A 12,389-nucleotide genomic window follows, 5' to 3' on the forward strand; every position below is an offset into this window, starting at 1 on the left:
TCCTTTTTCCTCTAGCTTACATTTCACTCTTAATTTTGCCTTTGATATATGAAATACATCTATTGCTGGCTTTCCTTGCTTGCAAGCAAATAGTGTGCTAACAATGTAGTGTCTTTGAGTTCCTCTCTAATGCATACAATGTTTCTGTGTTCAGTCTCCTAGCTAAGTCAGTGTGCTGCTCATCTGGACCATCTTCCATCGACAAATTGGGCCCTAACTTCCGGTGGGGGCTGTGTTGCCATCTTGGCTTATCTGACTTCAGCACATGCCGTGGGGGAGAGCAGCTTTCAGCATCTCCTGTTATAAAAACGCACCGAAATAATGGCATACCTACACAGGAATCGATATAGGATGATCAATGGACAGCTAAGTTCTGGAAAAACTTCACAAGGAACCTGAAAATAATTTTGACCCTTCAAGTCTTTACCCTCCTCCATGCACAAACACAGACTGGCAATTCACAAGTAAATGCAAGATTTTCAACATCCAACGGTTTGGAGTAATGAAAAAAAAAAGTCAGAAGTACAGCAGTCTATACAGTGCCTTTCCTTGTCCTTTCTTAAAACTCAAAAGAGGCTCAAGTTGAAACCAACAGGGCTGAGGCGGCCTGGGGACAGTGCTCCTTTCACGAATGTGAGTGAAGACTGGGTTTATTCATAGAACTTGCTGAGCAGTCAGACCACACCCTTTCTGGGCTGCGGCTTCAAGAACCGGAGGCTTAGGCTGGGCCTCCGCGGATCGCTGACCTCCAGAGGGCAATATGGGGTCTGCTTCCAAAGCAGCCTTCCTTAGCATTACAGAAGCACCTTGAGGTGAATGCTTTTATGTCAGGTATGATCTGTCACTCTTGATGGTCAGGCTTTCAACCTGCATTTCCTGAGCTGTTGCCTTGAGCCAGGCCTGGGAACAGGGCACCAATCCCATGAGGAGACAGACAGGTACACCCAGAATCAAGACCTTTTTTGGGCTGCTGGCTCATATAACAAACACCTACCGGCCAGCTAGTTGTGCCAGCTCCACAATTTCAACAGAAGGGCTTAGGGGAGCCTATTTGGTTGGAAGAGGGTAAGGCAGGGAACTGATAGAACAGTTCTTAGATTGTACACGGCACACTGGTAAATAAAGCAACGTTTTCCAAAGATGCTCTTATTCATGTACATATGACTGAGAAAACATCAGTTTTCTATATTACATATTTTGTCAGTTAAAATAATATTCTTATTATACGGGGAGGTACGGGGGGCACTGGTGGAGAATGTAGGAGGCAGCTAAAGCCCTCCCCACCCCAACACACACACACACACACATACACACACACACACACACACACACACACAACCAGGCCTGAGTTAGGCACAAAGCTCGGTATCCCACACTCCCCCACTGCAGAGCAGGTTACTGTGTCACGGGGAATCACTACGCAAATAAAATATGCACGATATTAGCCTCCCTTTATCCATGGTTTCAGTTACCCATGCATGGTCAACCATGGTCCGAAAGTATTACATGGAAAATTCCAGAAATAAACAATTCGTAAGTTTTAAGTTGTGCGCTGTTTTGAGTAGCATGATGAAATCTTGCCCCTCTCCATCCCACCCAGGACACGAATCCTCCTTTTGTCCAGCGTAACTACACGGTATTTGCTGCCTACCTCTTAGTCACTTAGTAGCTGTTCCGGTTATGAGAGAGAGAGAGGAAGAGTATATTGTCATAACTGTCTTATTTTGTTATTAGTTATTGTTGTTAATCTCTCACTGTGCCTAATTTGTGAATTAAACTTTATCATAGGTATGTATGTAAGGAAACAACATAATAGCTATAGGGCTAGGTACTCTCTGTGGTTTCAGGCATCCACTGGGGGGTCTTGGAATGTACCCCCTCGGATGGGGGGTGACTATACAAGGTAAGGAGTACTGCTCATTAATCCATTTACTGGATCAGTTTTTCCTGGTTTATCGAGCACCGACTGTGAGCTAGCCACACTGTTGGGCCCTGAGGGTACCCGAATCCTCTTTCCCTGAATTCACAGGGCAGGGAGACCCCAGGAGTGGGGCTGCCTGATAAAATACAGGATCACCAGTTCAACTGGAATTTCAGGTGAACAAAGCATAAGTTTTTAGTGTAAGTATGTCCCATGCGATATTTTGATTTGCTACGTCTGGCAGCCCTTCCCAGCAGAGACCATAAAGAATGCAAAGAGCTCAGGAAGGCGAGGGAGAAGGACTTCCCTACGGCCCCTGCTTAAGCGGCATCTCCTTGGCAAGGCCTCCACGGCCATCCCTGCGCCCTCGCCCCTAGGAGAATGTGAACTCCGCCCGGGCAGGGTCCCTCCCCAGTCTATTCACAGCCCTAATTCCCAGCAAATAGGTGTGTAGTCACTACTTGTTGAGACGATGAATGTTCCTGGGGAGACAGGAGGAGGGCAGGGATCAGGGGAGGTGTCACGGAGGAGGTGGCACTGGAGTAGGGTCTTAAAGCAGTATATGCACTGAGGGGTGACAGTATATGACCTGGTGGGGGGTGGGGGGCTTTCTGCACAATCAAGGCTAACTGACTGTGAAGGTCCTATCCCATAATTCTCACAGCTCATGGCCTGGCCCCAGCCACTGGGAGGAGTCCTGGATGTAGCGGGCGACAAGTTTTCCTATGTCCCCCAAAGGGACTCTGCATTGGCCATGACCTTGGAGAACAAATTCTCCCTTAGGTGGGGTGGCTCAGCTGTTTCTGAGTGGTAAGGTCTAAGGATGAAGAAACAGACACACAGGAATGGACAATGAGCAAACGGTGTTTTACAGGATAGTGGTAATTCCAAAGCCATGAGAACAGGAAGGTAGGAAATTAAGCTCCTGAATGCCTTCTCTGAGCTAGGCCTCATCCTAGTCCTTGAAAGCCTCTCCCACAGGCCCTTCCTAGTTGAGCTCAGAGGAGTGTGACCAGGGCCAGGAGGACGGGGCAGAGTGTTGTTCTGGGTTTTGGGGTTTTTTTTTGGCTTTTATTAAAAATACTTCAATTTGCATACAGTAAAAGCCACATTTTTTGGTGTCAGTCTATGCATTTTTATGTATGTATAGATTCGTGTGATCACCACCTCAGACAGGATACAGAACAATTCCTATACCCCACAGATTTCTATAATGCTGCCCCTTTTGTAGTCACACCTTTCTCCCTTCCCTAAACTCTGGCAACTGCTGCTCTGTTGTCTGTTCCTATATTTTCGTCTTTCCCAGAATGTCATATAAATGGAACGTAAATTTTTGAGGTTGGGTTTCCTCTCAATATGATGCATTTGAGATCCTCCCTCCCCCCGACCCCTGTGCTGCTGCGTGTATCAGAAGTCCGTTCTTTTTCATTGCTGAGTAGTATTCCATTGTAGGCTGTAACAGTTTATTCACTATAGAAAAACATTTGGGTTATTTCCAATTTTTGGCCATTGTGAGTATGCTGGTGTAAACATTCATATGCAGGTTTTGGGTGAAATAAGTTTTCATTTCTTTAGGATAAACACCTTAAAGTGAACTGTTGGGTCACGTGGTAGGTGAAGGTTTAACTTGTTAAGAAATTGCCTGTTTTCCAGAACGGCTTTACCATTTTGCATTTGAGAGGGCGGAGTCTTGTTGGTATTTCTTTCATTTGTCCATCCCTTCCTTTTTTCCTTCTTTGGTTTAAATTTGTATTGGACTACTTACATGCCATCTTAAGTGCAACATCTTAAGTGTAAAACCAGATAATCTTTTACACACACACACACACACACACACACACACACACACACACACCTGTAACTACCAGATCAAGACACACACCATTTGCAGCACCTCCTTCCAGTAAATACCCCACAATACCGGAAAGAAATTGCTACTCTGACTTCAATTACCATAGACTAGTGTTGCCTGTTTTAGAACCGCACTGAAGTGGGACCGTGCAGTCTGTAATCTCGTGTGTGCCTTCTCCTCACACAACACTACGTAAAATCCATCCAGGCTGACGTGTGCTGCAGCATGGCAGGCTTCTTTGTGTTGCTGAATGATGCTGCAATGTATGCATATGCCTCAAAATATTTATTCGCTCACTGTCCTGCGACATTGGGTTGGATCCAGCTTTGGACTATTAGGAATAAAGCGGCTCCGAATATTCTCGTCTATGTGTTTCTATGTTTTTGTGGACACAAGCACTCATTTCTGTTGGGTATGCACCCAGGACGAGAATGACTGCGTATGTTTAGCATCCATAGAAACTGCCTATTTTCCAAGAGGTGGACCATTTGACAGCCCCAGCAGCAACACAGAAGGTGGTTTTGCCTTCTGACTTGGCATTGTTAAGCCTTTCATTTCAGCCATCCTGGTGGATGCATGATGGTATCTCACTGTGGTTTTCACTCTTGTTTCCCTGATGACTAATGATGTTGAGCATCTATGATATGTTTATTGGCTGTTTGGATGCCTTTTGGGAAGCACCCATTTGAATCTTTTGTCCATTTTAAAAACTGGGTTATCTGTGTTGATCGGTGTCATTGCAGGAGAATGGAGACTGTATGAAATCTCTAAACTTAGGCAATGATCACCTCAGAGAGCAAGTGGACACCCAGGGACAAAGGGCGCTTTGTGGGGTGTGAGTGGGAAGGAGGAAGACGGGCTGTCCTCTCTGAAACACGGAGTGGCCCTGGGCGGTTTTGTGTAATCGGCCCACCCACTTCAAAGATCCTGAAAGCCCCTTTCCCACTCCTGGCTTCTCTCAAGCCCCTGTGGTCAATACTGGGAGGCTGGGGTCTTGGGAGGGCGCAGCTTTCCCTCCTGGATCACTGTTCCTCACAAGCAGTCAGGCCCTTTATTGAATGAGGACCTTTCTGGTGGGTCCAGTGACACGACTGCTCCTCTAATGCAGTGAGACACCCCTGAGGGAGCTGTAACACCTGGGTCCTCCAGCGTGTGTCCGAGGGGCCCAAAGGCAGCAGTGGACGTGAACAACTTGCCCAGTGTTGGGCGCACAGCAAGGCCATCCCTCACTGTTAGGTACTGGTGTGGTGGTTAGTGTTACAGCGGGTCACGTGGGCCAGGCTTTCCCTGTTTAAAGTTGTGGGACAGTAAGAGGGGTGTCGGAGTAAACTATCCTGGCTTAGGGACTCTCGGTGCGTACTGTTCCAGAAAGTTCTGGGCACGTTCGTTGTTTAGCAATACTATAACATTCCCGTCATTGGAATATACACGCTGCATGAAGTCAGGAATTTTGTTCATCTTGTTTACAGCTGTAGTCCCAATGCCTCTGACAGTGCTTGATACATACTGGGGGCTCAGTACATGTTTGCTGAAAGAATGAACATTGTTTAAAGGGCATCAGCCTGTCGTTGATCATAAGTTTGAAATCCACGGACCAGGATGTGGAGTGGAAAGAACGTGGCTTAGGGCTAGAGAAGCAGTAGCGAAGTCCTGGGAAGAATGGGAGCAAATCTGGACCAGAGACCTCTGGAGGGACCGGAAGAGAGACCAAGTAGCTGGTGAGGCAGACCTCATGCCCGCACTTGACAGATTCCAGACAAGTTAAGTCTCCAAGGTGAGGTTTACAGGGAATGCCCAGTCCTCCTTCTAGCCCCAGGCTCTCCTCTCTCTGCCTTGCTTATTTTGCTAAAGTCTGCTCTGCCCACCTACAATCAGGACCATAACCGGACAAGGTCTCGATGAGACTAAATTTCCCCGTAATGGGAAGATGGTATAGTCTGTTTCTTTAAGGTCTGCATCTGGCGGGCAGAAGGACAAGTACAAAGTCCCATGAGCAATGAAGACTTCCTGGAGACGACCAGATGTGCCTGAGGGTGACTTCCCACAGACAACAATCACGGGAAAATGTCCCTCTCTACCGAGGCTTCCATTTTCCTGAAGTTTGGGAGAACAAGGGGCTTCTTACATGCATATAAACAGTCCCCAAGATAACAATAACCACACAGAAGGTGAGTGAGCTCGTGAGCTCGATGAATCATTCTAGCTTGGGGGCAGAGCAAACATCAACACCGTTCCAAGCTCATTTATTTCGTTTGCTGATTTTTTTTCAAACATTGACTTAGCACCTACTTTGAGTTAAACACTGTGCTAGAGATTGTCATACAGAAATGAATAAGACATTGAGCCTGTCCTTAAAACTGTATGGCTTCGTGGAAGCCAGCTAGCTTCTGAACACGAGATCGTAAGTGTGTGCGTTTCGCCACTCCGGGTCAAAGATGTGCCTTCAGAGAACTCCGTTGACTTTCTTATTGTTTTAAACTTGCCACGATGTTGCCTACTTCCCCTCTGCTCGGCCTCTCCCGACTCTGGGCCCTTCCTGTCTTTTGTGAGTCTGTCTGTAGCTCCAGCCTCTGGTCCTGACTCTTAGGATAATGAGTCCTAGAAGCGTGCTCCCTGTCAGGAGAACTGGGTGAAGCCCTCTTCCCGTCTGCCCAAGCCTCTCTCTGTCACACACAGTAAAGAGGATCCTCTAGTGAACAGTCTCCGTGTGTGACTCACCACGTGTCCCTCACACTTGCTCGTCTTTCCATATTTCTCATGCATCTGAGTGGCATCGCCATGTACCCCTTTGTTCAAGCCAGACAACGGAGGTGACGCTCCTCTTCTGTCTCCCTCTGCTAACGGCCACCGTGAGACCTCAGGGCGCTAAAGCAGCTTTGGGACCAAGCAGGTGGAGTAGGAAAGGGAGTGGAGAATGGTTTATGAGCTGAGCTGATGCCCTGGCTCCTACAAAGATGGGACCTCTATAACCTCCAGCCCTAACTTACTCCTTTAGTGCAACTAGATGGGGCCCAGACATCTCACCATACCTTCCACTGCCCCATTCTCTCCTCTTCCTTTTTAGCACTCCCTCCTACCCCACTGCACACAACAAAAAACATCCCTTCCCTCTCCAAAAACCAAAACAAACAAAGAAACTCACTCTGCCTCTTTCATTTGGCCAACAAACACAAGCTTCTATTACAAACAGACAACAGGCCCAAAATGGAGTTGCTTATGCTGTGCCCCCCACGTCGCCACACCGAGACTTACATTAATTACAGTTTCAGTTCTCCCAGCCAGTCAGGAATCACCTAATGAGAACTAGTATGTGAGGTTCCATGGTGTAATGGTTAGCACTCTGGACTCTGAGTACTAGTGAGGAAGTCGACCTGCCCCTAAAGGAAAGGAATTTTGCAATAACCACCCCGCCTTCTTCGCCTAGTATAAGCCCTTGTCCCAGCTCCCTTCTCCTATTCAAAGCCTTTCAGAGCTGCTTTCTAGCTGCTAGATTGGATGCCGCCTGATTCGTGAATCGAATAAAATCAATAAGATGTTTAAAATGTACTCAGTTGAATTTTGTTTTTTAACACTTCCATTCACATAAGATCATGCAAGGATCAACGGTGATGGCTGCCTAGCAGTACAGATGCAATTAATACTACTGAACTGTGCGCTGAAACAAAAAGGGTGACAATGTTAAGTGAGCACTCACCACATTGGGGACACTAAGGATGAGTGAGAAACAGAACTCTCCTCCCTTCAGCCTGTCAAAGTCCTTTCTGCTTTTTGAGCTCAGGTCCCCCTAACCCTCCGTGGCAACTCCCTCACCCACGCTGAGCTCAGATCGTCCAGAAGCCACAGCCCAATAACAGCACGGAGTGGAGAGTGCTGATGGGGCCAGGTCACCAAAGGAGGACAGTCAGCAGGCCGCGTGGAGACCAGAGCTCCTGTGCTGTGAAAAGGGACAGATGTGGGCTGCTCAGGGAGGACCTGAAGAGGTCATTTAGCTGAGGTCACAGAGCCAGGGTACCACATGGGTGCCCGACACCACCTTTCCTCTCCTGGTGCTGCATCTCCACAAGTGGCCACACGGGGTCAGTGTCCTTTCATGCTTGGGTTAGCGCAGCGGGCCCCCACAGCACTCCGGGCAGTCTGTCCGCAGAGCTCTGGCTAATTGTGAAAAACCTTCCCTAAGGCTGGGAGCAATGGGGCGCATTAGGCCAGAAAGCCCCCCTGGTCCCGGGTGAGATAGAAGAGCAGCAGATTATTTCCACAGTCCCATTGTTTTATGACAGCAGCCACAGGGCCCTGCCCCCATGCCGTGCACCGGCTGGCTCTGCACTGACTAATTTAAAAGCAGTAAGCACTCACATAAACCGACACGGGTGGGCAGGAAGGTCTGCCAGAACGGGGAGGAAATCTGAAGTTTAGGAAGATGGGATGTCATGCCCCTCAGGAACATACGTTCTATTTTGTCAATTCCAACAATGACAAAAAAAAAAAAAAAAGGAGCGCTTATAATTGCATCTGCTGCTTTACTTATATTCCTGACAAGAGAAACTGACAAACTCCTGGCAGAAGAGAACTTGGACACCAGTGAGAACCGAATCCTGCCTTTGACAAATTTACGACTGCAAGAATTTTCCACAAACTAGCTTCTGATCCTGTCCATTTTGCACCTTGTTGCTCTTACACTTCCCACCTACTTCCGGGACCAGGAGACACTCATGTGACAGTTGGTCAGAGCAGAGGACAGTAGGATATTCCTAGAAGCCGGTCCTACACTGGGGAAAGGGCACTGTAAATCAGGCAACTCTCCCAGGGAGTGACAACAAATCGCACATATAAATGCACTCTCAGCTTCATTTCCCTTTAGCCAGACATTAAAACGCCCACAACCCCTGCAAGCACAACCCAACATGAAAGAAAATACGACAGACCAAGGGATATCAGAGAGGGAAAAGACTGCAGTCCTAACTGATTCTAGCTAATATGTCTCACATTTTCAAGGAACTTCTCCAGGAACTTGGAAACGGTCCTTGCAAGTGAGGGGTTCTGAAGCTTAAGTTTCATCCGCTTCATGCTAAACCCACCCCTGCGGGAACCCCTCACTCTTTACTCCCTTCTTCCCTTCCTCTTTCCTCCAGGAATTGGCTTCCTTCTTTGCTCTTCACTGCTCACCGTGTGTTGCTTTTGGTGAATTTCTTCCCCTTCCAGATGGAAGGTAGAGCCGGTCTCAGTCCTCAGACCCTCTGAGGCCTTGCCCTTGCTCCCAGCAGACATACAGCCCTTCTGAGCTTTCCACTGATTTGACAGCTAGAAGCACAGACTAGGGACTAAAACAGGTTCTTCTGACATACCTGTACCTTCTTGCCACTTGGGTGCCCCAGAGAGACAAAATCACGCAGATGGCAACGCTGTGCTTTTACCTGTGACCAGAGGGCTGAAGTGAATAATCTTACTTCTGAGGAAAACAGATTTGGGATCTTTTGGGGCTTTTATTCCTGGAGGTGGGGGTGAAGCTCTGAGTTGACCAAATGGGTAGAGCCTAGGGCAGCTGGTGGCTGAGACTGGGTTCACTGCCACCTCCCCCGTGGCCCGACCAGACCCTACCCTGAGCTGTTTCCTGGATAAGACCAGGTCTCCTGAGGGCAGCGGCTGTGACTTACTTATCTACATGTTCCCTGTACCTAGCATAGTTCTTGGTACCCAGTTGGTACTCAATGAATGCTGATTTTGAACAGCAGAATGGGGTTGGGGGATCCAACTGCTCCCAGGTGGCCCCTGGAGGGAGAATGAAGGCTGCATTTTGCCTGAGTGGCTATGGGTATGTGAGGGACCATAAGAGGTAGCAACCAGGCACCAGCGTGAAACCCACTGCCTTCTCTCCCTTCTCCCACGTTCGCATCTACAATCCTATTTTAACAACATCCTTCCTTCAGAAATCAGGAACAGACCAACTGCAGCCTAGTGTTTCTATGCAGGAATTTCTTATGGACCTTTCTCGGGAAACTAGTATGTTTTTAAACCCTGATTGCTGAGAGAAATCAATCAGGAGAACAGGAAAACAGTATTATTCTCCTGGGAGAATCGAAGCCTAACAATCAGCCTACAGCGTGACTGATTTGAAGAAGCCTACTGACATCAAGTGAAATCAGGAGCAGAAAGTGCTGACAACTCCGAGTTGCAGGTGAAGGTCGACCTTTTTGGGAACAGGGACAGAAACAAATGGGAGAGACGTGGTCACCATATAATCAGTCTGGCTTATAGCTGTTGCAGTATTATGAGTGTGTGTTTGTGGCCCTGTCTGGTGCTGAGTTATTGTTGCAAATAGAGTAAGTACTGATTGGGGTTATACATTTAATCTATCAGGTCAAATCTTATGAATGGTATTCCAAGAAACAGCAAGTTAAAGCAAAAATAAATCCCTACATTGGCAATTTCAACACATGATTCTGTGTAGTGCTGTTCACTTTGCTAAATGCTCTGAATGTAGTGTTATCTGAAGAGTACCCATCAATGTTTGCTGGTGTTTTCCGGTTCTGAGTATTTGCCATGGGCAGTGGTTCTTTGTAAATACCATGAAACTTAGTAGTTCTTACGTAGTCAACAAAAATTTCCAGATATACGTAATAATGAGTAAAGAGGATGAAGAATATTGAAAGTGTTTTAAAAATAACATGATTTGGGGAATTTCCGAGAATTCCCAGGAATTTTGATTTCTTGTTCCTCAATGGTGATGTTCAATATATGTGGAGAACTTGGAAACACTATGCCAGCGTCCGTGAAGATCAAATTTCGAGTTAGGGGACTGAGCAAATCCTGTATCATGGGACTCGGACACTGGGTGAGGGAAATCTAAGCTTTATTTCAGTATCTCCTGATAACCATTCTAGGTGGAAACCTCAGCCGTGGGCACACGTTATTTGTGGGCACACGTTTGGGTCTGTGGGTTGCACTAAATGAAGGAATTCAGAATCAGAAGGGATCTCAGAGGTGGTCCTGTGACCTTGCACTGGTGAGCACCCTTGACAGATGGCCCTATACCCTGTTTCCTTTCCTTTGAGCCCCAGGCTCCCCCGTGTCCCCAGCCCTGCAGAGGGGAGAGCTCACTTTTTCTCCCCGGGAGAAACAGGTTTCCATTCTCCTGCCCAGGCCAGTGCTTTGGAAGGCAGTACAGAGACTCCTTAGCTTATGATGGCGTTACGTCCCAATAAAACCACCATAAGTTGAAAATATCATTAACTTGAAAATGCATTTCACACACCTAACCTACCCATCATCATCGCTTCCTTAGCCTAGCCTACTGGAAAGGTGCTTGGAACAATGCATTAGCCTACAGTTGGGCAAAATCATCTCACATGATGGATACACTGTAGGGTGACGATCCTCACAATCGCCTGGCTGACTGGGAACCTCGGCTGGCTGCCGCTGCCCAGAGTCATGACACAGTATCCCACCGCGAATCACTAGCCGGGGTAAAGGTCAAAGTTCAAAATTGGAAGTACGCTTTTGTACCCTCATAAAGTAAAAAAATTGTAACTCGAGCCCTCCGAAGTTGGGGACGATTTGCACATGATTTTTTAACTTGGCTTCTTGTGTGCCAAGAGCTCTGAGTCTGACTCAAAAACCCAGGTCTGAATGTGGCATGTGTGAGTTACAAGCCTTATCATGCTGGCCTCTAACTTGTCTGATTACAGGAGTATTCCACCAGGCTGTGAGGCCAGGGTGGAGCACTAAAAATATACCAGCGATAGAAATAAACAGATAAGTGAGTAAATCAGTAGCTGGGATGGACTTGGGGAAGAAGCTGGCTCCTGACAGGCATAATCTCTGGTCGTCACAAAAGAAAAACGAGACCTCTTGGTTGAAGAAGATGGATGGCAAACCTATGTATATCTCTCCCTCCCCAAACTCCATTTAAGAAGTTTTATTAAAAAATAAAAGCAGTGTAAATTCACAAGGACAAAGATAAAAGATGTCAACAACTGTTTAGAAAATGGAGCGCAATAAATAGAACCGGCCTGTCCGGGCCCAGGAAGCTGTAGGAGATGCCAGCATCTTCAGGAGGTGGGAGAACAGCTGGGACAGAGAACGTAGGGCCAGTGGGAATCAGCCCTCCTCCCCTCATGCTTGTAGGAAACAGGAAGTCTCTTCTTTGCAGAAACAGACCAGACAGACCAGGAGTCCAGGTCACCAAGCCCACAGGATGTAAGAGAAAGACACACACTGAAATCAAGGCCACAAAGTGCAAGTCCTCCATTTGTGCCCTGAGATCCCAGGGCCCAGCTGTTACCTTCCAGGTGGGAGATTGGAAGATTCTTTTCTGGGAAAACTGAGCAGCCCAAGAGAAAAGACTTACAGCTACTGAACCTTGGGTCCTCTCAACAAAAGGTCACTGTGTCAAGAAGCCCAGCAGGCCCCACGTCCTGTCCCCTTACTCAGCGAGGCCCCACTTGGCCACCCACAAGCAGCCCGGGATCACCAGAATGGGAGAAAATCACTAGTACACAAACTAACTCAGACTGTGACTTGTGCTCACGTTTTGGGGAAAATGCTCAGAAAACACTAAAACAACCACTGCTCTACTGCAGCATAAGAGAATTAGTAGAATTATTCTTATCTGCTAGGAGT

Source organism: Rhinolophus hipposideros, assembly GCF_964194185.1.
Source record: "Rhinolophus hipposideros genome assembly, chromosome: 19".
Lineage (NCBI taxonomy): Eukaryota > Metazoa > Chordata > Mammalia > Chiroptera > Rhinolophidae > Rhinolophus > Rhinolophus hipposideros.